Source organism: Epinephelus lanceolatus, chromosome 15 (genome assembly GCF_041903045.1).
Source record: "Epinephelus lanceolatus isolate andai-2023 chromosome 15, ASM4190304v1, whole genome shotgun sequence".
Lineage (NCBI taxonomy): Eukaryota > Metazoa > Chordata > Actinopteri > Perciformes > Serranidae > Epinephelus > Epinephelus lanceolatus.
Genome location: NC_135748.1, coordinates 32,948,168 through 32,975,917, shown reverse-complemented (window position 1 = coordinate 32,975,917; position 27,750 = coordinate 32,948,168). Strand labels below are relative to the sequence as shown.

Here is a 27,750-nt window from a genome sequence, read left to right as displayed (position 1 = left end):
AGAAAGCGGATCAATATGCCATGTGCAGCTCTACAATAAAATCAGAGTTTACTCATTTTAAACAGTAACAAAAAAAAATACATAAATGCCTTTATTTTTCTATTGAGTGATGCACTTACTTCATTTACTTGTGTTTAATACATAGACACATCTGATTTGACATATTATGTCAAAGCATTTAATTTGAAATCTTGTGCAAAACTCCTAAGCTAAAGTCTGTTTGTGAGGTTTTTGATGTAATTTCCAAATAAATAAATGAACAATTGAAGAGTCAGAACTGTGCTTTGATTTGTTGGTTAACAATATTAATGTCAGATTTGGTTGGGTCCGAGCAGCAGAGTATTAAATCATCCAGTATCCACGTTTGCTAATGACGTTTTAGTTTTTTTTTAATCCCTCTTCTTTTTTAAAAATACAAGTTCAAATAAAACACAAGAAGTTTGTGCTCTAGAGAAAGGATCAACACTCAGTGAATAACCTAAGCCCTCTGATAAGCTAATATGGCAAGGCTTAACTATACAAACCAGTGAGCAGTGATAACTAGCATGTCTTTGGGGTCATCGGGTGGGAACCTCCTTTCACCAGTGTTTCCGTCTAGTTGGTCCCACGACACCTCCAGGAGGCTAGACAGTGATCTCTGGCGTCCCAGAGACACTCCCCTAATGCCAGGACTCACTGCCCCTCCTCGCACCAACCCAATAACCTCCTTTACCTTACATACACATGGCTTTCTCAGCCCAAACAGCACTGCCACCTTCAACCAAACCCAGGCTCCGAACATGCGAGCTCCAGGTAGAAGCAATGCTGATACTACCTTTCCTAGCACATTCACCATACTCTATTTCACACGCTACATAGCATAACTACAATATAAAAAAATATTAAAAGGTTAACTTATCGGCATCAGCCATGGTTATCGGTATCAGCTGAAAAAATCCATAGTGTGCATCCCTAACAGTTTTAATGTTTTTCCCCAAAAACGTCTTGTATTTTCCAAATATACTAACAATTAGGAAATAAAGCACAGTGCACCGCAGAAGTTTTGTGCAAAATTTGATGAAAAACAAAACTAAATGTGTCATTGCGTCTGATGACCATCTGTGGCTGTGATGCTGCTGGTTTTGTGAAATTGTGGCAAACATCTGTTTCTGATATCAACCAAAAAAAAAAAAAAAACAGTTTCCAAAGCTGTTTAAAAGACAACATGTTGAGGATTATTTTGAAAAATGACTTTGATGCTTTAGCTGGTAACTTTTAAAAGAATAACTTTTGTCATTTTACTTAAACTGTTGTTATATCCTGACAGGAGCATGAGACAATCTGTGAGAGAAAAAAAACATGTTCCTCATCCTCCTTGTCGTCCTTCTAATGAGATTTGCAATAATCCACTGCACATGAGCAAAAACAATCAGAGCTGAGGAGTCTCTAACGCAGCTGTCAATCACATCAATCATGGCTTGTGAACTGTGGTCAAACTGTCAAATTAGGCAGCACTGAGCAAACACGAATGAAGATTCTGTTACTGTGTTGCCTATGTTTGACCTCAAATGTTTTCAGAAACATATTTTAGTGTACTGTTTAGCTCTAAAATGAGAATGTTTGCTCCAGCTGGAGGGCAGTGCTTGGTTTTGGCTTGGCTGTTTTGAGGAGAAGGCAGAGGAAACATGTTTTTTTTTTTCACAGATTACATGTCTCATGTACTACTATCAGAATATAGTGACAGTTTCATCAAAAATGACAAAGACATACGACTTGCTCTCCACAGATAAAGCCACGTATTTGCTCATAAAAGCTTGATCTAATATTTACGATTCAGGTGATAAAGCCGGCAAGCTACTAGCCCAGCAAGCTCGCCAAGCCCAGTCCTCTCGCCTTATTCCAAAAATTTACAAGCAAACAGGCGAAACAGTTAACAGGCCATTTAGAAATTAACAATACCTTCAAACAATACTATAGCGACCTATTAGGGCTGTCAACGAATATTCTAAATTCGAATTTAAATTCGAATTTGAAAAGAAAAATGGACCTTCGTATGTGAAAATTGATATTCGATTGTGGAGAAAAAAAAAAAACACCACCGCAGCTGTCCTCTTTGCGAGTGGGCGTTGGCATCAGATGCGCATTTCTCCAGCCTGGTCGACTAGCAGTTCTGCTCCCAGCTGTTGTCTCCATCACCCGGCTTGACACGTTCTCTCGCGGCTCGCGCAGAAAATAGACCAGACACTGAAGCGATCGCTGCAGGGCGCGAGCCGGTCACAGTCCGGTGCTTCGAGGCTATTCGCAGTACTTCCGCGTGCGGTGTGGCCACGGGTCAGAGAGGGGGGGCGAGCGAGAGGTCCGCAGCCGTTTATAACGTAAAGTTATAGATAATTGTTTTATGTGTTTTAATGTGTAGGTATATAAATGTTTTCAAAGACGTTTATGTTGAAATAAAAATACCTACAAGTAGTTATGTTTCCTTGTATTAATACATATACAAGTATGTTTCCTTGTATTAGTTTCCCCTCTTGTGGACATAATGGGGAAAAAAAAATATTCGAATGGTTCGAACCTATGAGTTATTTTTAGAAGGAATATTCGAACGTCATTTTTGAGCAATTTTGACAGCCCTACAACCTATACAGCTCTGAATGTGACAATGACTTTTTACAGCTCAACCACTTCTTCGATAACCTTAATTTCCCCTCTGTTCCAGCTGAACAAAATAAAATGAAATAAAATCCTTAAAATGCAACAAAACACCAGACGGTTACACGTCCGAATTCTATACAAAATTTGCACCTAAACTGTGTCCTCTCCTCTGGGCCATATTTAATGAGTCTCTGTCATCTGGTCACCTTCCACCAGCCCTTCGACAAGCTGCAATAACACTTTTACCAAAAGGAAGAAAAGACCCACTCCATTGCTCCTCCTACCGTCCAATCTCTCTCCTGAATGTGGATTATAAAATTTTATCCAAGGTTCTAGCAGCTGGAATAGAGAAGATTGTTCCTCATATAATTTCTTCAGACCAAACAGGTTTCATCCTAAATAGACACTCCAGCTCAAACATTAGACGGCTTTTTAATATTGTCTATTCTCCTACATCCCGCTCCCTCAAAATGGTTATATCGCTTGATGCTGAGAAGGTGTTTGACTGAGTCGAATGGCAATCTTTGTTCACAGCCCTGAGAAAATAAAAATTAAAAAAAATAAAACTCCTTTATTCCCATCCTCTAGCCTCAATTATTACTAATGGACAGCAATTGGAGCTTTTCTCTCTTGGTAGAGGTACAAGCCAAGGCTGCAGTCTATCCCCCTTACTCTTTGCCATAGCCTCTGAACCTCTGGCTATTGCTCTTAGGCAATCCGAGGGCTTCCAGGGTATAGAGCAAGGGGGCTTTACACACAAATTATTCTTATATGCGGATGACATCCTGTTGTATGTTACAGACCCATTAAAATCCGTACCTGCCATCCTCAATATTCTAACTCAATTCAGAAAACTCTCAGGCTGTAAAATCAATTTTGAAAAAGTGAAATGTTCCCCCTTAATCAGGCAGCCACCCTAATCCCCGCATCCCATTTTCCATTTAGAACCGTCAGTAAGGGCTTTAAATATCTTGGAGTCGAGATCACATCTGCTTTTTCATCCCTCTTTACTAAGAATTTTGGTGTTTTGTTTGAAAAATGTAAAAAGGACATGGCTAGATGGTCAAACCTCCCACTGATTATATTACCGAAATTTCTTTACCTTTTTCAAAATATCCCCATTCTGATTAAAAAAAGTTTCTTCAACTCTTTGGAGAGAAGCATATCTTCGTTTATCTGGAAGGGCAAACCACAACGAATTAAAAGGAGTGTCCTCCAGCAACCTAAAAAGCTTGCTGGCCTGGCTTTACCAAATTTTATCTATTACTATTGGTCTTGTAATATTAAGGCAATGCTGCACTGGATTGAGAGAGACCAGCCCGGTGGGTGTGAAACCTGGGTGTAAATGGAATATGCCTGTTGTCCACTTGATTTATGCTCCGTACTATGTGCCCCATCTCCCCCCACCCCAAACCAATTTGGTGGTAATCCAGTGATCTGTCACTCGATCAGAATCTGGTCACAATTCAGAAGGCACTTTAAATTGCAGACAACATCAGTATACTCTCCCATTATTAAGAATAATTACAATTTCCCACCTTCTCTCTCTGACTCAACCTTTGGAATTTGGTCCTCAAAGGGCATTAAATCAATCTCTAACTTATACGTGGATGGCAAGTTCGGATCATTTGCACAACTTTCTCAACTATTTGACTTACCAAAATCTCATTTCTTTAGATTCCTTCAAAGTAAACATTTTGCCCAGAAAAGTATGGCTTCATTTCCAGATTTTCCAGCTAGCAACACAGTTGATTATATCCTGTCATTATCCCCTTATCGCAAAGGTTTAAACTCTATTCTCTATAACAATATATGCAATATCATCCCTCACTCTCTGCAAGATGTTAGGAGACTTTGGGAGAACGACCTCAGTGAAGAGATGAGAGACGATCAATGGGAGGCAGTGCTTGACTTGGTACATAACTCTTCTCTTTGCACCAGGCATAGTGTGATACAACTTAAAACTGTTATGAGAGCACAATTGACCAAGGCAAGACTGGCGAGAATCTTCCCTAATGTTGACCCCTCATGCCCTCGCTGTAAGGGTCAACCAGCGGACTATATAAATATGTTTTGGTCCTGCCCCAGGCTTAGCACATTTTGGTCCAATATCTTTAGTGCCTATACTAAGATGCTTCAAAGAGTCATCAATCCCAACCCTATATGTGCCCTATTTGGATTCACCCCTGAAACTCACTCCCTTAGAAGCAAAGCTCATGTAATTATAGCTTTCACCTCTTTAATCACTATACATCTCATCCTCTTCTCCTGGAAAGAACAAGCTCCTCCTAACTTCACAAGATGGATTAGAGACGTCATGTATTTTCTGAAATTAGAGAAAATTAGGCACACCCTCCAAGGCTCAGTGAAAAAATTTAGGGAAATATGGGCCCCCTTTTTAGAGTGTTACGAGGGTTTACAAACACCACTGGATAAGGACGATTAAAACATTATTCTGAGAGTGAGGCAGCGCTGTAATCTGTAACATTTGTACCAACATTGCTCCTCGTTACCGACAAAATACCTGCACACAAAGCAGTTAAAACCATGGGAAGATAATCCCCACTGATACTAGGTGTGCAGCAGTGTAATGGAACAACATACCTTAGGATGGTACTAATGAGAGGGATGGGGATGTGTGAGATGATTCTCAGCCCCTTGGAGCACCGGCACAGATCCTGAGGCCCAATTACACACACCGAAAACATGGTGTGAAGTTTTTTTGAGAAGCAAATTGGTCTGCTTTTAATTATGTCGAAAAGCAGTTGGACATTAAGGCTGGAATGCAGGGTGTGAATAGATTCTTCAGCAGCAACTAATGTCAGATGTTCACCACGCATGAGCGGTTTTAAAAGTTGAAAACGGTGCACCAAAGTGGAAAACATAACACTGAACATTATCGTTTTTTGTGGGAGATTAAGATGGATAAGTGTGAATTATGTTTGAATTATGTTTGACACTGATCGCGTGGCATACAGCTACAAGTACACTGACTATACAGCTGCTATAATGCAACACTCTCTTTTGATGTGTTACTGTAGCACCATCAGACAGCAGGACCAAAATCATGACAGGCTACAGAAATACACTATATAAACATATCTATATAGATGTTTCGCTTGGATCATCTCTATGGAAACATGCGTAGACATTGCTGTGTGTTTTTATGACTCACCCCACCACTTTAAATGTATCTACAGAGACCTGTGACAGCATGAAATTAGGCTGAATTCATACCAGTAGATGGTGAATATACAGTAGTGTAATTCTCTAGCAAAGCAAACTATGAGACTGGGCCACTGGGGAAATCGCACAACACTGCACACTGTTGTCCAAACAAGGGCAGAGGAGAAAGAAAACATCAACTGAGAAGGGGGGAACCCGGACCACCAGGGTAACCCCCCCCCCTCCATATTTACTTAAACTTTCATGGTTTGGCTCAGGTCCTACAGGGCCATCTTTCACCCCACATTTTCCCTTCCTTCACACCCAAAAACAGCATGCAGCGCAAGAGGTTTCCTGTTGCAACCATCGGACTAGCATGTACATCCTAATCAGGCCAGCACGCACGCACACGCGCGCACACACACACACACACACACACACACACACAGGAAAGGAGGTAAATAATCCTCCTTGGTCAGTGTGACCTGTGGGTAAGGTCAAGCAAATGGGAATGTTTCCACTGAGGGCTTCATAGGGTGCAAGCTGCTTCACCATCTCATTTTAGTGGGTCTAAAATGTTTGACATTTGAAATTGACAGGACGACGTCTAATAGTGCAGGTGTTTAATTTTATTTTAAAAGCAGATCTCATCTGATCACATCTTACATTTTTTAGATATAATTTTTCAACGCTGTGATCACCACAAATGAAATTCACCTCCACTGTATTGAGTTGTTAGCAGAAATAGGCAAAGCCAACAAAACCTGACCAAATAAAACCAAAACTACCTGCAAGGCTACATATTATGCCACTAAAGGAAACCTTCCAAGAAAAACAAGTGTCAGTTGTTTCAGCGAAAACTAAAAAAGTCATGTGTTAATGTTCAAGTGACAGCGCCCTCTAGCTGCCGAAGTAAACAAAATAAGAAAATATGATCTACGTGTGACCTGGGGCTTGCTGTTTATGTGCAGTCTCCTAACGACAATCGATGTTGATTTGTTTTAACCATGATGACAAAGGTCCTCTGACTTTAAGTTAGGGCTGTAACTGAATACAATTTTTTTTTACATTCAAATCAGATTTGGCTGTTCAATATAAAGATCTGACTATTCACTCCTTTTTTCACAAGCACTGTGTGCACAATGGTTTTTCTGTTAGGGGCAGTTTGCATCAGCTTCTTAGATCCTGCAACCCAGTACTCCATCCCAGAAACTGCCATTTGCACTGTTCGGAGTTACCGCCCTCTCCTCTTTCCTCCTGAAGTAGTCTCCAAGAAAAGGTGAGTCAGGCAGGGGGGCTGTGGGGCACGCAACCTAGCTAGACTATCTCATTTTGTTTGTCTCATTTATGGTCTAATGAAGAGAGTGAATCAATGCCCCGCATGCAGCTACACAATGGAATAGGATTTTACGATTTCAAATGGTTAAAACAAGGGGGAAAAAAGTCAGTATGTAGCGGGCAATGTACAATTCCAAAGAACAAACAGACAAAAAACAAAAAACAAACAAACAAACAAACAAACAAACAAACACAAAAGCTCAACTTAAAAAATTTCAAGTTGACTGATGGGTTACTGATGGTTGACTCAACTTTCAGGGGGCAGCCCTAAACACAGCAGTAATTTTGAGGCAAAGCATAATGCTTTGCAGTACTTCCGCGTGCGGTGTGGCCACGGGTCAGAGAGGGGGGGCGAGCGAGAGGTCCGCGGCCGTTTATAACGTAAAGTTATAGATAATTGTTTTATGTGTTTTAATGTGTAGGTATGTAAATGTTTTCAAAGACGTTTATGTTGAAATAAAAATACCTACAGGTAGTTATGTTTCATATACAAGTATGTTTCCTTGTATTAGTTTGCCCTCTTGTGGACATAATGTGGAAAAAAAATATTCGAATGGTTCGAACCTATGAGTTAGTTTTAGAAGGAATATTCAAACGTCATTTTTGAGCAATTTGACAATTTGACTAGTGGCATCAGACAATGCTTATGTGTGGCGTTCTGGTAAGCATGGACTAACAATGTATCTTGTCATTTAATTTAGAGGTCACAACTTGGGGAATCGCATGTACAAGTTTTGAATATTTCCAAAACTGACAATTCAACAAGTAAACCCACTCTACACAGCGACTGGATCAATGTGCAGAGGTGAGAGGAAATATAAAATCTCTCTAAAGCCGTCTTTATTCAGTCTTCTCACAACTACTTCATCACCTTTTTTTGTGTATGATTTGAGTAAAAACTCATTAATTTTCTCAGCAAGAGACTTTTGTAAAGTGTGTTTCATTTTAACCATTTAACCCTCGATGATGGAGTGTGGCCATTCGGATGGCTATAAAAACTTTGGGCCCTTTCTAATCTGTAGCGCATGGTCGAAAGTGTATGGCGCAAGTTCATTTAAGGCGCGTCTAACTCCAATTTTGCTGTTTAAACACTGCATAATCTGGGCACAAAGTACGGTCAAGGGGCAAAGGGGTTGCATTTAGTCCCTAAATTAAGCATAGGGGTGTTTTGGGCATAACGTGAATTCAACCAACCAGAGGGCCATCTCCTATTCCCTTTAACAGCCATATGCACCTGCACCTGGTATACTACTATTTACATGGCAGATTTAGCAAAGTGGGGATGCAAGCATTTTTCTGCTAGAAGTAATACAGTTAGAGCAGTACTATCACTAACACAAACATTGTGGGACATTTTAGCAGAAAAACTAAAAACTGTAATCACAATTTGACAGAGGAAACAGACAACTTTTAGCTACTGAGATAATCAATGACATTACGCTGCTCCTTGTGTGTAAATGCGCACAGCGTCTCTATTAATGGGATGTCAGACAGCAGCTCTGCTCTGCTCTATGATATGTCCACATTTTGGGGAATGTTATTAATATTTTCCTCATTAATTATGTATTATTTCACTCAACTGCATCCCACCAATACATCCCTGTGTGTGAAAGAAGCTAAGTTTACATGGATTGTCAACCAGACTATGTAGGTGTATGTTACTATGGGAATATTGTACTCCTTAAATAGCAGGAAAAAATGCTGTGAAATTCTGACTTTAAACAGGACTTATATTAGTTGATGGCATAATGGCTTTCTGCTGTCTCAAAATACACCAACCAACAAACAACCACACCTCTTTTTAAGACCAACACACCCATGGGCACACAAATGGGCACAGATATGGGTGCTGGCTGTGAAAATGACAACCGACCAGCCTGAAACTAGCAATGACAGTTGTGCTGCGCTCTGCACCGCTTTTTGCCAGGTGTGATATAGGAGCCTCAGTTTAGACATGATTGGGAGACACCTCACACAAACTAGTTTATATCGATCTTACCTGCCTTAAGCTTATTACAAGCAAACTCTACATCTGAATTAGGTTTTGAAAAAGACAACAGCAAAAGCCATTTTGTATCTGCAAGCGATAAAAAGTACTTTTGGAGGGCAGGAAGATTGACAGCCTCTCTGTCTGGCTGGGTGAAGCAGCTTACTGCTGGGGGAGGAATGCTGTGTACCCCCCCCCCCCCCCCACACACACACAAAATCCCTGGGGACCTGAGACCAGGACGTTTAAGTGTTGTTCTACAGCCCCCTGAGATTCCCCTCACTGCCTATCACAGCACCAAAACGACTAAAATCAGAGACAAGTTTTCAGTTCATGACATCACGTCAGAAACCAACAGCGTGTATGTTTTCTTGTGGTGTGTGGAGGTGCTCCCATGTCTGCAGCAAGACCTCCTTGCCTGAGTGTGTCTGCATGTGCACATCTTCGCTCTCCCACACACGCCTCTGTACAATACAGACTTCCCACAGAGGTCTTGTGCTTTGACAGGGAAGGTGAAGGGGGGGGGGGGGGGGGGGGGGCAGAGTTTTTTTTCCCGGCTGTGGAAAATGGAGGCGAGTTTTATGACCCATGTTCCCTGTCCTCCTGTAAAAATCACACCAGCCGTTTTCCAGCGTTGCAGCATCATCAGCTGCCCAGCCAATGAAAACAATGGAGCGTGTGGAGAAGAAACAAGGCAAACAAAGAGAAAAAAAGGCCTCTTGGAAGGAAATACCTGCAGGTCTACTTTATACATATACATCATCCTTTCCCTCCCCATCAGACACTGAGGTAGACCCCTTACCTTCTCACACACATGTAGAAATCTTTAAGACTCACAGCCCTCGAGAAGTTCTCATGGGTTTTCAGTGGCAATCCAAACTGGCAATCTTCCAAAGCTCTCTGCAGGCACTTTGTTTTGCGGAGGGGGGTCTTTTGGGTCAAACCCAACAAAGATGCATCACTGCATGGGCCCACCACGTGTGGGTGGATAACTGGGCACAGTTTTGTAATTCCATATTACGAAAGGAAAGCTGCCAGGCTACTCTGCCTTCGCCCTAATTGTGATTGTCAAACTCTCTATTGAATTATGTGAAGAGAGGGGGAATGCATGTCTCTACTAAGCCTTGAAGATGAGAGAGCAGGAAATGCCAAAGTGGCTGTCCTGTGAGGTCCTGTCTGTAGAGGTCGGATGAAGACATGCATTGTGTGTATGATTCATATGCCACTTTGTATTAGCATACAACAAGGGCTGAGAGGAGGCAGATTGGCTTGGAACGCTAGAGGAGAGGGACAAGGCATTTGTATTCTCCTGCGCTGGTAATACATGGTAACAAGGGTGATTTGCACAGCTAAATCAAAACCAAGTGATGGTGACATTGAAGTCCAATGCATGCTAAGATGATGAAGCTCCTCAGTGTGTTTCGCATCGAAGCCCCACTGCAAGCCATTTGCTTCTCAGGAGACTCAGTCACTCGAGGTAACATGAAGAGTTAGTTAACCTGTGAGAGTGTGCTTGAACCCTAATGCGCTGCAGATGTCGCCATCTTAGAAGTCACACGTTTTATTGAAAGCTCGCTGCACATTGCTTCATTGCCTCTCCGTCCCTTAAAGGAGATGTTTACAGAATGGGAATTGTATCTATTTATCTGAGGGATGTAAAGAATGATGCTGCAAACACTTTGATCAAGACACACACGTTTTGCGTTACAACAACATGACTGTTGGGTTTAAGAAAGAGCAGGCCGCTAAGGCAGCACTAATGCAGGATAGGTGCAAGATGGATGCATGATAGGGGACTTCTGTTAAGGCTTCCAATGGACATGCCTGCCAGGCAGCCACATTACTCATGTAGTTGGAAGGTCTATTATAAAATTGGCTACGCATTACAGGGACCTAATGTGGGCTCCTGGCAGTCCTGCGCACTGCCTGCGGTGAGGCTATCTAACACAGTCAGTGGGATTTATCTGCTGTTATGATCAGACCCACAGCAGACCTGCCTAAACACAGCTTATCTGTCCCCTGCATCCCAGATCACATTCAGCCCACGGAAAAACCTTTGAAAGCACGCTCAAGATGTGCGAACAAGTCCCAATCAGATGATTCAACCTGAAATCATATGAAAAAGCAAAATCTAGACCTGACAAGCACCTCTAATTCTTCATCAAGCCCTCCCCCCTTCGAGGCTCCTCCTCATCCCCTTTCCCTCGCTTAGAGCCCCCCACCCTCCCTCCCTGGCTCCATTGCTCCAGGAGATCCTATCATTTCTCCCGCAGACTAGATTTCTTGGGTGACTTCAAAGCTTGTTCACTAAGTGTTTAGAAGAATGCAATGGAAACAGGAAAATAATGTTCTGATTTCTGTAAACTTTATAACATCTGCTTTTGCTTAGTGCTGGTGCAGTGTGAAGCAGGGGCTCCATACTGTGTTCAGTGTGGGACATTTTTTCCCACAGTTTAAACGGCATCTCGCACACTGTGCACGATGGGAAGCGTAAAAAAAAAGTGTCTTAAGTTTTAAAAACATATTCCTAATGGTAACAAAAATTACATTAATGAAATTTTGGTAAGAGTAAGGGCTTGTTTTTATGGCGGGTACTTTCGTTTGTTCATTTTCAGCCATGTCACAGACCATTTGAAAAGCAGGTGAGGATGAATCCCACAAGAAAGGTAATAGTTTAACCCTCTAAGACCTAATTTCCATCACTGTTTGTATAACCTTCATCTTCTGAGAATTCAGAGGATGCAATGAGTATATTTCCACTGAGAGAGAAAGGAACCAGGCGAGGCTTTGCTTGTGTCCCAAAAGGCCTGTGAGTAATGTTGCTGGCACCGTGCAAGCATACACACAGACTAACGCTACCTCCTTGTGTATACACAAGATGACAAGCCGTTTTTCGGGCCAGGCCAGATAACTCCATCACAATCTCCCCATGCTAACAGGGCAGCATGACAAGAGCGCCGTGTATACACACACAGCATCCGACTGGCAGCCTCGGGGCTCCTGTCTCCTTTCTCCTAACTCAATCATGCTCGGGTTTCACTCTCGCCCATCCGAGGCTAACTCGCTTCCTCTCTCTATCCCCTCACACTACCCCCCATCCTTAAAATCCTTAAACCACATCCCACCCATACAGTATTGGTTCCTAGTCCAATATATATGCATGTTAAGAAACGGCAAAGCTTATAGAAAATGCATCTTCAGATATTTCATCTTCCAAATGAGTAAAATAAAAACAATATTTTAGGGAGAGAGAGCAGCCTGTGTAGCCTTAACTAGTGTTTTATATTTAATCAAACTGTTGGAAACAGAATTAGAGACAGAAGAGAGTCATTTCTGGCAGGATTAAGTCGGAGGCCAATGAGGACAGACGAGTGGCCTCAGAGACAGCAGCCCTAAACACTGAATTCTCCATGAAAACGGTTAAAAAGGAAAAATCCTCCCTAAATCACTCTGACACTGCTAAAGAAAAAATAAGCATTGGCAATACACCTTGCACTTCTCCATTTCATTGTTTGGTTGTATATTTTCCATATTCCAAAGACAGTGCCAAAATACCAAATACATTAAGTCACGTCGAGCCATTTCCAGTGCGGCTACAAAGACATGTGCCAAGTCTGCGAGGAAACTGCTCCACTATTTAAAACATCACATGTCAGAATTTGGTGTCAGTTCCTCACAATTTAAGTTCAGGAGCATCTCTCTAGAAGCCTCATTTTTCTCTGATATATAACAATCTAAGACGGAGGGAGAGAATAACTGTATCCCCACTGACAGTAGCCTCAATAAACCACAATGCACTGCAGCCAAGAGAGACACAGACTTGTCTTCATAACAGGCCAAGAAAACACAGACTCCCTAACCTGACAGCTCTGGCATCCATACATAGAAGTCCTTTTCTCAGTGAACAGCACTTTCTAGGGCTCTCCCGAATATCAGTTTTTGGGGATCGAAGCTTCAGTGAGAAATATCCGTGATCAATCGAAGCTTTGCTGTGTACTTAGCAAGACGGCTAAGCTGTCACTTACAGTTTTCAGGGGATTTACCAGGCTCATAGTAGATTTGTGATATGCCAGTTTCCTTTGGAGTATTTGGCACTCAGCGTTTTGGAAGTCATCTTCACAAATTTTGAAACCATTTCAGATGCCTGACTTTTGCACCATCTTACTAATGTATCACAGTGGTTCCAAACTGGTGGGTCACGGTCCAAAAGTGGGTCATGGGTCCACATTGAATGGACCTCAAGTGGCTCACAGCCATGTCAGATGTATAAAGACAAACTCTATTTTTAAGTACAGTGAAATTTCTGGCACAGAGCTTTTAAAAGTATCATTTCCTGCCCTGGCATGAGTAATGAACAGACAGCTACTTGACAGAGACAACAAAATAGCTCGACGACATGGCCAAACCCAAGACCCTGTGGCTGGACCAGCTGGGAACCACTGGTGTTTCACATGTGGTCAAACTGTCACAGTTTCAGTAGCGCTGGCGCTGGACTGCTGGTAACTGGTTAGATGAGAGCAAGTTGGGGTCACAAAACTATCACTAAGTTTAAATGTCCTTGCCTAACAATGACCAAGAATAATTAATGTTGATGAATAATAAATAATGTTGGATTAATATTTTTTAATTTATGGGGTATTTGGTGATTTACACATACATAAATAAATAAATAACAATTGGGCTGGCCTTTTATGTAGTGTAGGTAAACTGCAACTATCATACTGGTGTTTTTGCATTTTTTAAATGCCGATTCACAACAGATACTTCACTGCTAATACAGCTGTTTCTTCAAGTATGGTGTGAAAACCTGCTTGAAAAAGGCATCCCAGCAGTTTATATTTTGTCACATATTGTTTCATGGTTATTGTGTTGTAATGTAGTGAGAAATTTTCAAATCAAGAGCAAAAAAATAACACAAATTGTGCAAAACTAGATGATGCAGGTTTAGCTCAAATCCCATTTTAGGCAATTTCTCTGCAAGTTTAGACATAAACTTTCTTTCTATAAGGTACTAAATACGCATAAATAACCCTAAAGATGTAGCAGTTCATGTGAAATAGAAACTCTAAATTGACTGCAGGTGTGAATTTGTTGGTCTGGCTGCACCCTGTGTACCTGTCCATGCACAAATACCAATATTCTGTACTCAACAACACAATGATGAAGAAAAATGGAAAATGGTAGATAAACTTGGCAAATTGGGTATCTGGGGATTTTTTCCTCTTAAATTTTACTGTTTATTTCAATACTCTTTTGCATCCAGACCAGACCCACTGTACTTACAGGTTAACTCAAGCTGAACTAGGCCACAAGTGGGGGCGACCAAATCCTTGTCAGGCCTGTGTGCCTGTGTGAGGTTGAACATATGCTGGGTCCGCCCTGTTCGACCCTGCTCTGTTCTCTGTTAGCTGAGACTTCACACGTTCACTTGTAGAAACTGTGACAATGCCATTTTGTTTACAGCATTGTTGTACTGCACGTGTTGAAGGGTTAATGACTTGCAGATGCCGCGTCAGGTTTGTTTCTGGGCTGAGGAACTAACATGGTGAGGGAGTTACACACAGGACATGTTTGGAGGGTCAAGTATGTTGTGTTGTCAGACTTGGTGCAACATGCCAGGCACTGAGTACGTGGTCCAGTGTGGGATATACACATGTGTTCACTTGGCACTGGTACAGGAATAATCCTCTCCCTCCTAAATATTCTTGGTCACCTGCATGTTTGACTGTGGTAGTTTCATATAGTACGTCCAATGGTCGAGGCAGCACCAGTGCATAGCTGGCAGGATTTACAGGACTCACTGCTTTTTCATTTCCTCAATTGTTTTTTGCTCTTTTTTAAAATATTCCATGCAGCAAATGAGGAAAAGGGGGCAAAAAACAAATTAATGTAAGCAACAGCGAAGGGAAGCAACAGACCTAGGGAGTCTACACATGGAAAGATGTGGACAGAGCTACTGATTCACAGGTATACCAAGGGCAGTTCGGGATGGATCTATGCACTGATTTTGATTTTAAGTTGAAGTTCAGTCTACTTGTCATGAAGAGTACCACTCAGCCTGAGAAAACTGTGGTATAATGTCATCTGTGGCTTTGGAGGGAGCGCCTCGTGTCAGACAAAATAACCCTGATAATGTCATCTTGGCCTTGGAGACCACGAGCTTATAGCAGTAAGTCTGTGTAACAAGCTGGGAGTCTGAAGTTTGCAAAAGGAGACATTTACAAGACAGAGACGGCTGAATGCCGCATTCACGTCATATTGGAGTTATTGTAATTATGAGTTTCCGACTTGTAAATAGTGTTTACGTCAACATCCAGTTCGTAATTACGACTGGGAATCAGATTTTTCTGAAAGCGCCAGTATATGCAACAAATATGGATGCCTCACATCAGTCAAATAGCATTGTTCTAGGTAATTAAACCCAAATTTAAATCATATGGAGTTTTATAGCCAGTCACACAACCAACTCGGTGATCATACAACTGGCTTGATGACATGAATGCTTGCGAGTCATTAATATGGCAGTTAAGGGTGGCAGATACATTGATTATCCTCACTCTATTTCAGCTTGTTCTACGTGAGATGTATTAAATGACTATGGCGAACATCAAGTATAAATTATCACGATTCTCTTTGGTGTTTTGGTTCTCAATGCCTCTCACAGACATGAAAAGAGACAAAAAACAGTACACATGATACATCAAACATACTCCTCTGCTCATCCAAACCACTCTCTCCTGGGTGACAGTGTGTGAGCAGGCAAGGTGTGTGTTTTTCTATCTGCACTGCTCTCGACTGCGAACTTTTAGTCGCATTTTGTGACCATGGAGCACCAATACAACTTGCACATGTTAATATATGAACTGGAGAGCTGTTGTTTGTTTTGTGCTCAAGGTGAACAAAGCCTAAGGTGTAAAGACGATGCTGTACCAGTTTACTTTCTGCTAACTACGGTTGCAACGGTATGTGATTTTCACGATATGTAACAGTCTCAGAAAATATCATGGATTCACTGTATCATGGTATTACAGGATTCATATTATTATCAATAAGTATGACACTTAAAGGAATGAAAAGGTTCTTTTTGGTTGAACAAATATTTTATTGCTATAACTGAAACTTGAAACCATTTTGTTAATGAAAATATGTGTAAAAAGTCTCCCCTATGAAAATAACTAAAATTAAGTTGCATTATTTTTTCCAATATCGTAGATAAGCGAATGTACATGGCAGGGTTCGACATAACCCATGGCCCGATGGCCGGGGGCCAATAAAACAGTATGTCGGGCAAGTCGATTGACAGGTCACAGGCCCGCTCAGGCCAGTGACGCTGTAAGGCTTTTTTTAGTCAGGGGAACAACTCCAGCGGATTTTTATCCCACTTTTCTCGAGTCTTCAGTGGATTTATTGGGCTTTTTGGCCAAAGGTGCCCTCACCTTTGTGCAGTGAAACGCCGGAGGAGGGGGAAACGTGCCGGTGCGCTGTCTCCGCCAACGCGGACACCGCACACTGCTGCCAGGTATATTTCTCTCCAATGTGCGTTCGCTGGCCAATAAACTGGATGAACTTCAGCTACTGATGGTGAAAAACGGAGACTTTCTACATCTGCAGTTTTGTGCTTCACGGAGACGTGGCTGTGTGGATCGATACCGGACTCTGCGCTGCAGCTGGCAGGCTTCCAACTCTTAAAGGGCCAGTGTGTAAAATGGGTTGAAAACAGTGACATCAGTGGTCAAATTCTAGATTGCAGGGCTCACTCGCTCACCCCTCCCGTCGGGTAAATGACAGTGGCCTCGTAGGGACAAAAAGCCTTGCGCACGAGTTTTTCAGGAGTAGGTCTATCTAGCGACAAGGTGAATGTTTATTTAGAAATCTAAACCATGTTACGATATTGTAATGAATCACTCACGAGAAGGAGACCAGAGGAGCGTTCGGGAAAAAGGCCCGTTTATTTGAGCACTCCAGAAACTCCGGTAACACTCCAGGGGGTAAAAGACTCCGTCCCAAACTCTGACTCTTCGAGCGTAACAGACACACTTCATAACTTTACACACATACTCGTTTAACATTCTGAGTGGGGACCCCCCTCCCCTCTCTGCTCCACCAATCTCCAGCCCGCACACTGACTGACAGCGTAGCTGGTAAACAGAGCTCAGCTGTTTATTTAGCCTAGCAATATCTCCGGACTATAGTAGCTGCAATTGACGACTTTGAACGCGATTTTGAGAGTTTCTTGTAGCGGACACAGACCCAGAGCCATACCTGTTTGAGCCGGAGCATACAGATGAGGAACTCCATGTGTTTGATGCTGAGCGGGCGAGAAGAGAGGCTGAATGCACAGAATGGGATTCGGTGCTACTGCTGCCATCGTTGGGGAGATATATCATCAGGAGGAAAAGCGCTGCAGAGAGTGCATCACAAGGAGTGAAGCTGCGTCTTCTTTTCCTCGCAGATGACGGTTCGGGTACATTCTCTCCTGTTGCGTGGTAAGTATGGTCCATTCGCAAACTTTATAACTAAAAAAACTTTTCACTACTCTCTATCGACGAACTACTAACACTCTCTGCTGTTTCCTCCACCTTCTTTCCTTCTGCTGTCTTCGTTGGTTTATTTATACACGCGAAACGCGTTCTCTGGCTGGCTGGATTGTCCGCTCGGTCTGCCGTACATACATGGCGGCGCAAGATGGAGACCTCTCTAAAGCAAGGCCCTTACTATATATATATATATATATATATATATATATATATATATATATGTATATATATATGTATATATATATATATATATATATATATATAAAAGCATAATTATAAGGCTACGAAAACCAAACGAATATTCAGATTCAGATTGACAATAAACCATGCCAAATATTACACACTGGCCCTTTAAGAGCGGATCGTAACACGGAACTCTCCGGCAAAACTAAAGGTGGAGGTATCTGTTTTTATACTAAGTGGCTGGTGTAATGACGTGACAGTGATCCAGCAGCACTGCTCTCCTGATCTGGAATCTTTTTTCATCAACTGCAAACCTTTTTACTCCCCCCGTGAGTTTGCTTCATTCATTCTGGTCGGTGTTTACATCCCACCGCAGGCCAACGTGCAGGAGGTAGCCTACAGCGCACGCTCGCCGACCAGATAGCTACTGTGTGTGGAGCGGACTTTACCCAGACTCCTTAGTTACTGTCCTTGGCGACTTTAACAAAGGTAACCTCACACATGAACTCCTCAAATACAAACAGTTTATAAAATGTCCGACCAGAGAGAAGAATATTCTGGATCACTGTTACACAACTGTTAACAAAGCCTATCACCCCGTCCCCCGCGCTGCACTGGGCCACTCTGACCACAACACCGTCCACCTGATTCCCTCATACAGGAAGAAGTTAAAGCTCTGTATACCTGTTGTGAGGTCATCTAAGAAGTGGACAGAGGCTGTGCTGTATATAGACCATCATGCACTACGGTGAGGTATAATGGAGTTAAATGAAATGAAGTTAAATGAAATGAAGTTTTATAGACATTTTTTCTCTCTCTCTCTCTCTTTTTTTTTTTTTTTTTTTTTTTTATACACGCATGGACTAAAAACACCAGTGGTTCCACCTAAGTTCATTATAACAATACTTAATTTTACTTCATTGTAACAGTACTTTGTCAAAGTTATATGTAACAGTATTTTATTTAACTTTATTATAACAGTACTTTATTTAACTTTAATAAAGCAGTTCTAGATTTAACTGTATTGTAAGAGTTTATTCAGTAGTTTAGTATTTTACTGGTCTACAGTCAAGAATCAAATCTGTCTTTTCAGGAATACCTTATCAATTTGCAGGATTCTCAGGAAAAAATACAATGCACATTAACTATTTTGCAGGTAGCTCAAATTCCATACCTTATTGTAGAAGAAAGAGCACATAATGTTTGCAAATGAGGCAAAATTATAGAAATATTGAGTTAAATATATTTAAATGTTCCCCTTTAAAGTGAATTCTGCAGCATAAGCAAGAGGAGGGTGAACATGACACAGTTTCTAGAAGAAAGCACATGCAGTGACACTTTCCCTAATGGCCATCTTTTGCAGCTGACCATGTCTGTCAGGCTGCAGGGGAGGAGTTTAAGAGCTGCTAATCTTCCCTGGTCAAGACTCGCTGGGTAAACATTAATTTCATGGCTAGTTGGACTCAGGTTGTGTCTGCTCTAATTGGCCTGGAGGGGAAAAAGTGACATCTTCCTTCTCCGATGGCCGGCTCGCCCTCCTTCAGCCACAGTTCGTCTCACCAAACTTCACCATCCAGGTCCAGCCATTTGTTTCCTCCCCGAGACGCCCACTACCATGATGAATCGGCCCAAGCTCCATTCAATTATGCCCAAAGTGCGAAGACGCAGGAACAATGGAAACTGGCCTCAGCCGTGCGGTGCAGACCCTCAGCATTCTTCGCAACAATTTAGTCTAATTAGCATCAACTCCTGCCCCATCCATCATACTCCTCAAGAAACATAAACAAACTGTCAGCTCTAGCGTAACAAACAGATCGCCCAGCTACTTAGCACAAATTATTCTTACATGAAACGCAGCTTCTCAGGCAACCTTCCCCCCCTTCAGGCCATCTGGGGGAATGGAGAGCTATTAAAATTGAAGACATATGTTTCAGTCAAGTTCAACTCTCCAGAGTGCCACGGTGGACACAGTGACAGCTTCCTCTGCTGGCTGGGCTGTGGTGGGCTGGGGCTGCAGCACTGACTGAACAGGGTGTGGTAACCAGGAGCAGTGTGTGTGTGAGGGTGTGTTTGTATAAGATGTATACGAATGTGTGTGCACTCGTATAGGCATAACAAAAACTTGATTTAGGCACGTCTTCGCTTTAGAGTTTGACTGCATGTTTCTGCCATGTGATAGATCTTCCTTTGACATGACTTTTTGTGAAGATGACACCGAACAGAAAGAAATCAAATGTTAACACTGCAGAAAAACCGTTTCAGTGACTAAAGGTAATACCACCAATCTGTTTCAGCTCTTGGAGCACAATCATGTCACTGAATATGAACAGTGAACGGCTTAAACAGTACAGAAAGAGACTGAGAAGCGTCCAGCAACAAGTGCCTCCACAAAGCAGCTCTCAATAAGCATTTACAAAGGCTACACTTTATTCAAAATATTGAAATATTCAATAAATAACCATTAACAGTTCATCTGTGTGTTTCCATCAATTATTTTAAAATCACAAGGTAAGATATGTACTTTCATTAGATTAAATACAACCATATTAAATGTCCTTTAACTTCATTTATAGCCTTTCTTTTATATGCTTGCTTGAGTGTTTGTGTCACTGTAGATGAGGAAGAGGAACCAGCAGCATCACTATGTTTCCCTGCCACCCGCCCACCCTGTAAACAAGGGAACAGTAAAACAAATGCACTGTTTGTTGTGACTGTTGCTAGCTTTGGTTGATGCCGAACAGTGTTATCTGCAAGTGTTTTAAAGCGTGGTAATTAAGCATGGTTTTAATGATAATTGAAATTTGAAATGGTAATACTAACCAGTGAAAAGTTTACCATGGTTACTGTTATATACCTACATTTATGTCTAAAAAAGTCATTTTACTGTCACATAAAAAGTTTTGATCTCTCTGGCTTTGATATTTCTAGGTGATGCTTGAAAAAATGAAGAATTTCTCTAAATCAGGATCCCTTTAAATGCCAGCTCAGGATTTTCCTGCCCTCAGCAAGACCAATCATTATGAAGGAGCCAATAACGAGAATGTAAATTGCCTGGCACTCTTTGTAGGCACAGACTACACAAACGAATAGGTTAAACAATCAACACTTGACAAAACCAAACACTTTTTGATCACTTTTCAGGCTTCGCATTTGATTGTGTTTTAAGAGCCTGTCTGACCCAGCCAGGAAATGTGGTAACCAAATTTAAAAACATTCTTTATACCATAAAAACCCATTGAAGACATGCTGTGGCTGCATTAAAACACAATTTCGCACATTCCTCTCGCACTTATCTTGGTGCTTTTAATCAGTTATGAGGCTTCTATGATAAACAAGTGTAAATAAATTAGCTAATGACTTCAGAATAAAAAATGTCTCGTAAGGATAAAAACAAGGCATTTAAAAACCCACAGCTCTGCTGATTGGTGTAAATTGGACTATGTTTTACAGCGAGCTTGTTTTAGAGTGACCATGTGCTGTACTGGAGCTCCACCAACTCTCCACTCCAGAACCACCCCTCCCGTTCTACACGGACCATGCTTAATTTGTCAATTTTCCATTTCCTTTTTGATGTTCTGCAGAGTGTGAAATGCTTCACTAATTATCTAGGAAGTTTGGCAGGCGAGGCTTGTTGTTTTTAGAGAACTGATGGCAAGCCTCACTCATCCCAGCAAAGAAGGAACTGTGCAAACTCACAATGACAAATAAACCAGACCTCCCCCTGCCTCTCTGTTAACAGCTAAAAATGTTCAACAACATAACAAAATCGAGCTAAACGAAATGTCAGCACCAGCGCTCATTTTTCTTTCCTCCTTAAATGTACTTATTCCACATTAAACACACCACAGTGTGGGGGGGAAAAGTCTCAAACCAAAACCATAGGAGTTGAGAGAGGCTTTGACTGGCAGATTGCAGAGGAGTTGGATGCCTGAGCCAAGGTGAGAGTGGAGGGTTATTCTAATCAAGCTAATTCCCTCCAAACCTCAAAATGATGTCATCCAGTGTTTGCTCATTAGAGATTCTTGTCAGGAGGCCAAGACTAATTCTCAGTCGCTCGTGAATGCTTCTTCTTCCCTCTCTTTTCACAAGACAAATTTAAGGATCTACACTGTATGAAATTATGGAAGCAAGGGGATCGGCTTCACTAGAATGACTAATAAATGGATTACATTTGTCATATAGTCAGCTCACTGCGCCTCAGATGAAATGGCGCTTGATTCACCTACATGCAAAAACGCCCTTTTCCACTCACGCTTTCCCACAAAGCTCAATTTTTCATGGAGGGGTTTTAATGCGGAGCTTTCTGCCCCGTTTCTCTCCTGATGGGCATCACTCACAAGCCGTTAAGCTTCTGAACTGCTCTCTGGCCCCAACTGTCAGTACTGTGACTCAGCTCGCAGACTGATCCTCAGATCGAATGCACAAATGGATCAGAAAGAGGGCCGGACAGTGCTCGAGCTCTCTCATGCTTTCTCTCTCTGTTGCCACTCCCAAATCTTTCTGCTCTCTCGTTTTTCATCTTCACTCCTCTGCTTGTCTTCTGTGTGCGCTCTTTTTCAATGACCACACAAGGCAAGGACAGCATTCAGGGCTAGAAATACCATGTGCATATGCATGTTAGTGCACGTAAAATTTGAGCTGTGCACATAACTCTGAGCTCTACATGCATCGGTGCATTTGACTTAGTACAGAAAATATGTTGTGCAGGGGTGCCAACTCCAAGTGCAATAAAAAACTATTTTGGAACTGATAACATTGTGTCGCTAAAAGTCAACACTGCAAGCGTATGGACAGACAAGACAGAGCAGCACAGTGCAACAGCAGCACAATGTAAAACCTGGTTTAACCAGTCGCTGTTTGGATTTTGATGGATGTCTAGTCGTGCTGTTACGGTTCTGGTATAAAATCTAAAAAAAAAAAAAGACTAATTGATTTCACATAATATAATATGAAAATAGCAACCGATTTCTTCTTATCATTTCCCTGACTATACATAACTTGAAGTAGTTTTACTGCACATTACTATACAGGAAAGGTCAGCTAAATTGATATTGTCACACACAGAAATTGGACTGGGGATTTTAATGATCATAAAAAAGAAAATGTTGCAGCAGTAAATGTTGGATTTCTTTGAGCCATGGCAGAAGAGCTGAGAAGAAAGACCAAATGGTGCAGGTAATATGTAATGGTGCAATCTGTACATGCATGAGTGCATGTACACAGATAAAAGTATTTCAAACCCTGGCACTGATGGGCAAACAAGCAGCATCTTGCACTTACACCCTTTAAAAACAGCCTCTATGTTTGTGCACTCACTGACATCTTAACAATCCCAACCAGGTTTGCAACTAATGATTATTTTAATCACCGAGTAGTCTGCCAACAATTTTGTGGATTATTAGTTTGGTCTGTAAAATGTCTAACAGACCAAAACCCAAAAAGATTCACTCTACTATCATGGGAGACTAAGAAAACCAGCGAATATTCACATTTAACACAGAATACCAGTGAAGTCCAGTGATCAATCGACTCGGCTCTGATCTCAGCTGCTGTCTGAACTTTTACTGTTCATGTATTTGGTATCATAATAGAAACAGACTTCTCTTTTCTAAAAAAAAAAAACTTGTGTGTGTCCAGCCGACGGGGAGGTAACACTCCTCAGTTACTATACTTACATATCTAATATCCTTTAGGGTTACCTTTTAAGCATAGAGCCAAACAAGCACAACTCAGTGTGTAATATCTATAACAACAGAGCTCCTGAGCATCTTAAAGATAACCAGGCTACAGCCAAAGACAGGACCTGTTATGTGTTGCCAGGAACTGGAATAAGTTACTTTTTTAAATAACAGGCAACTACCACAATTTTGAAAGCTTTTAAAGTTACTGAGAAAAAAAGATTCTCATTCAACCGATTAACAGTTTTATTTATAAAGCATTGTAAAATAGCAAAAAGCACCTCAAGTATTTCAAAAAGTCACAAAAACCAAGGTCCCAAACTAACAGATATATAGTTGACTCACGTACGACAAGGAAAAACATCAAGTTCTCACTATTTGAGAAGCTGGAACAAGATAGTGCTCGGCACATTTGCTTGAAAAATTACTTAATGATTATTCAAGTATCAAAATTGTTGCCAATTTACTGTTGATCAAATAGTCAATAATTAAACTGATTGCTGATGTTGTTGTTGTTATGGGAAATGACTTGGAGTGATTTTAACTGATGATATTATTGTGTGGGGGGTTTTGGTAGTGTGATGCTACCATGCGACCTTGACTCCTGCATGAGCCATCATCAGGGACCACAATGAAAATAAATCTGCATCTGCAATCACACGCTGCTCTACATACTAGCCTAGGGTTGCAATGGTGTAAGGTTTTCATGATAGGATAACTGAGAAAATATCTGGGCTCCAAGGTACCATGGTGTACAGTGTGACACAATTATTATTGTTATTATCAGTTAAAATGACCAATAAAGGAATGAAAACGGAGGGGTTTTTTTCTTTTGGATGAACAAACGCTTAATTATAATTCAAATTTGAAAACGTTGTTTTTAATGGAACCTGGAAAAAGTCAGACAGGCAGTCAAGGAGGAAAAGAGATGTGCATTCTCCATCCTGCTTCATTTTTTAATACCGTATAAGCAAATTTAAATGGTATAATATGTCATCAATTTTCATACCGCTGCAACCCTACGGCATTCTCTACATATGAATATACACTATATATGTGTATTATCATGCAATATACTTCTGTGTGAATAACAGTAATATGCATCTTTTCAGATGGACTGATCTGTAATTACCATGTCATTTCCTCTTATACTTAGACTTAAACTGAAGCATTTTTGACATTACAGAACTGGCTTAGTTGCTGTCCACAAGATGTCATCTGCCACACAGCACTATGGGATATATGCTGCCGTAGTGTGCGGTGTTTGCATACATAGTATGCATAGTAATATCTGACAGGAAATAGCATGTAATTGACATACTACTGGTTTCATGGTAAGATTTCAGACATACAAAAAAACCTCATATACAGTTTTAGCATAGCAAATAGCATGTTAGTATGGGATTTTGGAAGCAGTCTTGAACTTTTTTGTGTGCAGAGTAACACTTCTGTAGTTGTTCTCCTTCTTCTAAATGTCAACTAAACTAAAACCTCATCATAGATTTGTCTCTCTAGGATTGGCACTGCACACTGCCCCTTGTGTAAAAGACAAATGACTAACATTATCTGAATGGTAGTGAACATGATGGGGGAGAACAGCCTTGGATGGAAACTCAATAATAAATTCTAAATGCGGTATTACAGATTACAGTACAGGTTAATAATTTGCCTATGTAAAAATCAAGCCACAGGAACCGCATTTGCTTTCACATTCACATGTCCTCATTAGGCTGCAATTTTTTGTACACTGCCAGCTTATTGCCGGCAATATCATGTGGGTTGTGCATGTTTATAGGTCCACACAAACATTTTCAAGCCGCCTTAAAGAGATGGCGGAGAAATAACATTTGGGGCCTCAACCACCAACAAGCTCCCTCCTCCCTGATCTGTGTTGCTTACAGTGTGATGAAGCTGACTAAAGGATTTCATGCACACAAGCACACCCAGCTGTCTACAGTAAATCACTCCCTCTACTGACGGTGGTGGGAGAGCTGCTGCTGCTGCTGCTGCTGCTGCTGCGTTTCAGGTGCTGTTCATCTGGCAGAAGTTTCAGAGGCCTGCCTCCAGAGAAAGAAAACAAACCCTGATCCGCTTCCCCATGAACGGCTCCCCGCAAGCCAGCCAGCGGCCTCCAGGAGGCTGTCCAGCCGCTCCGGCCCCTCGGACCAGGATGTTTGGGTTAGAAAATGACTTTCCTACTCCCTCAGCCCCTTTCTCTAATTGCCCCAAGGGTAATTACCTTGTCTCCTTTCCACTTAAGAAAAACCAAAAGCTGTAATGTTATTGTATCAAGTAGAATGCAACGTTTGCTAAATTAGCACAAGTAATATTTTTATAGTTATTATTATGGTTAGAATAATAAATATATTAAATCAGGAAATGTAGGTGATGTAAATATGAATGAACTATTTAAATAAAGTGAAGCGACATACTGTGGTATAATAACTGATGAATTTACGTTCTCTTGTTTATCCAGCAGCTCACAAAATGACTCAAGAACTACGATTAAATAATCCTACAGAACAAAACATTTCCTTAAGTAATCACAATAAAAACAACATCTGCAAAACCACAAAGGCCTGTGTATGATCGCTCAAGTCATTTCCTTCATGGAAAAAAAAAATCTATATATACACCATCAATTTAAAGCAAATTCTGAATATGATGGGGGGCCATAATCGCAGAGGCCTGAGTGTGTCATTCTGCCTTCCTCCGGCTGGGGACTGATAGATTGGTGCAGAGTGCAAATTCTCCCCTGGGTGCGATATATCAGGCTGCAACGGTCCAAGTACCATTATGAAACACACCCGAGAGTACCGCAATTCAGGAAAGACCAGAACACCAATGGAGCTCTCAAAAGATTTCTTCTTGTGCGGTATAGGCAAAGACAGAGGAAAATTTTTGACTGATAATTCCCCTCTAGCCGTTATATACCACGTGTAAACTTGAAAAACACAAACTCAGGCCGAGGAAAAAAACAGACAGAATGCAAGTACTGAAAAAAAGATCACCTGCTCTGATACATATGCACCAGACGAGAGGGAGATCTATGCCATGCCTTGAAAAGAGACATGCTCTGCTACAGTTATTGTTGGATTCATGTTCTCCTTTTGAAGACGTTAACATCAATGCCTCACTATGGAAACAGCTGGCCGTCTGTGTGTTCCTCCAAAGCTTCTGGGGGATTCTTCGAATCGAGAAAGCATCTGTCAGAGCCTCTGATTACAGAGCTGCCCAGCTGAGAGCTCGCCCTGTCAGACCGCTGATAACTTAACCCTCCTTCGTCCCATTTCTTGGCCGCCGCTCTCCCCCTTGTACCTGCTTCAAACACCGCAGAGCTGCTGGGCCGGCGCCCTGTGTGGTCTCCGTTCTACTAAACGCATCGCAGCGTGGATTCTTGTTTTAAAACTCACACATGCCATAGAAAATACAGCCTGTGTCCTATCTGAGTCATGATTTGGATCTTGGTGTTGGGTGAAACAATCTCAAGAATCAGTGTGCTGAATGAAAGCTTGGAGGTCTGTCAGGATAAATACCCATTTCGAACTGGTAATATTAACATTTCCAACGATACCTGCAGCAAACTAAACACAGATGTGAGGGGATTATCTCATATTTTGAGAGCTGTATGTCGCGGTTAAGTGAAATCATTTGTGCATACATGTGAAAGGATCAGCAAAGTTATCCATCTTTATATTACCTTAAAATCCATGAAGTTCACTGCTAAAAGTGCAGCTGGGAACAGTACAAAACTCTTAACTCAATACATTGCTGAGGCGGATTAAAGAGCACCAGTATGGCTCTCTTCTGCCCTCTAGTCACTCTGTCTGAGTCATCATATTCACAAAGTATTTGGATCAGATTCTTCTCTTAAGGCAAACACTTTAATCCTCATTAAATAGCTGTGCAGCAAATTAATGCCAAACCAGATACATTTAGAACAAATTGCATCATTCTCAGGATCGCAGCCTCACAAAGAGATGAACATTAACACACTAACACACTGCTCTTTTCTGCAACCTGGCAGCGCCTTTCACATCTCCATGATCCCTCGCTTCTCATTTCAAACACACTAAAAAAGAGCACTGGTGCGTTACCTCTCGCTGTTCTTTATAAGCTCTTTCCAGACTGTGACATTTGTGTCTGCTTTGATTTCAATGCAGCACTCTTTGATTTCAAAATGATAATGAAATGGTAAACAAATTCCAAACGTGACCTTTCATTCAGTTTT

The 27,750-nt window shown here is 41.5% G+C and overlaps 1 protein-coding gene across 1 annotated transcript in view; it reads right to left on the bottom strand.

Moving 5' to 3' along the window:
* slc25a21 (solute carrier family 25 member 21) overlaps positions 1-27,750 on the bottom strand; it is a 138,746-nt gene that overhangs the window by 94,711 nt on the left and 16,285 nt on the right. The gene's annotated exons all lie outside the window — the stretch shown is intronic.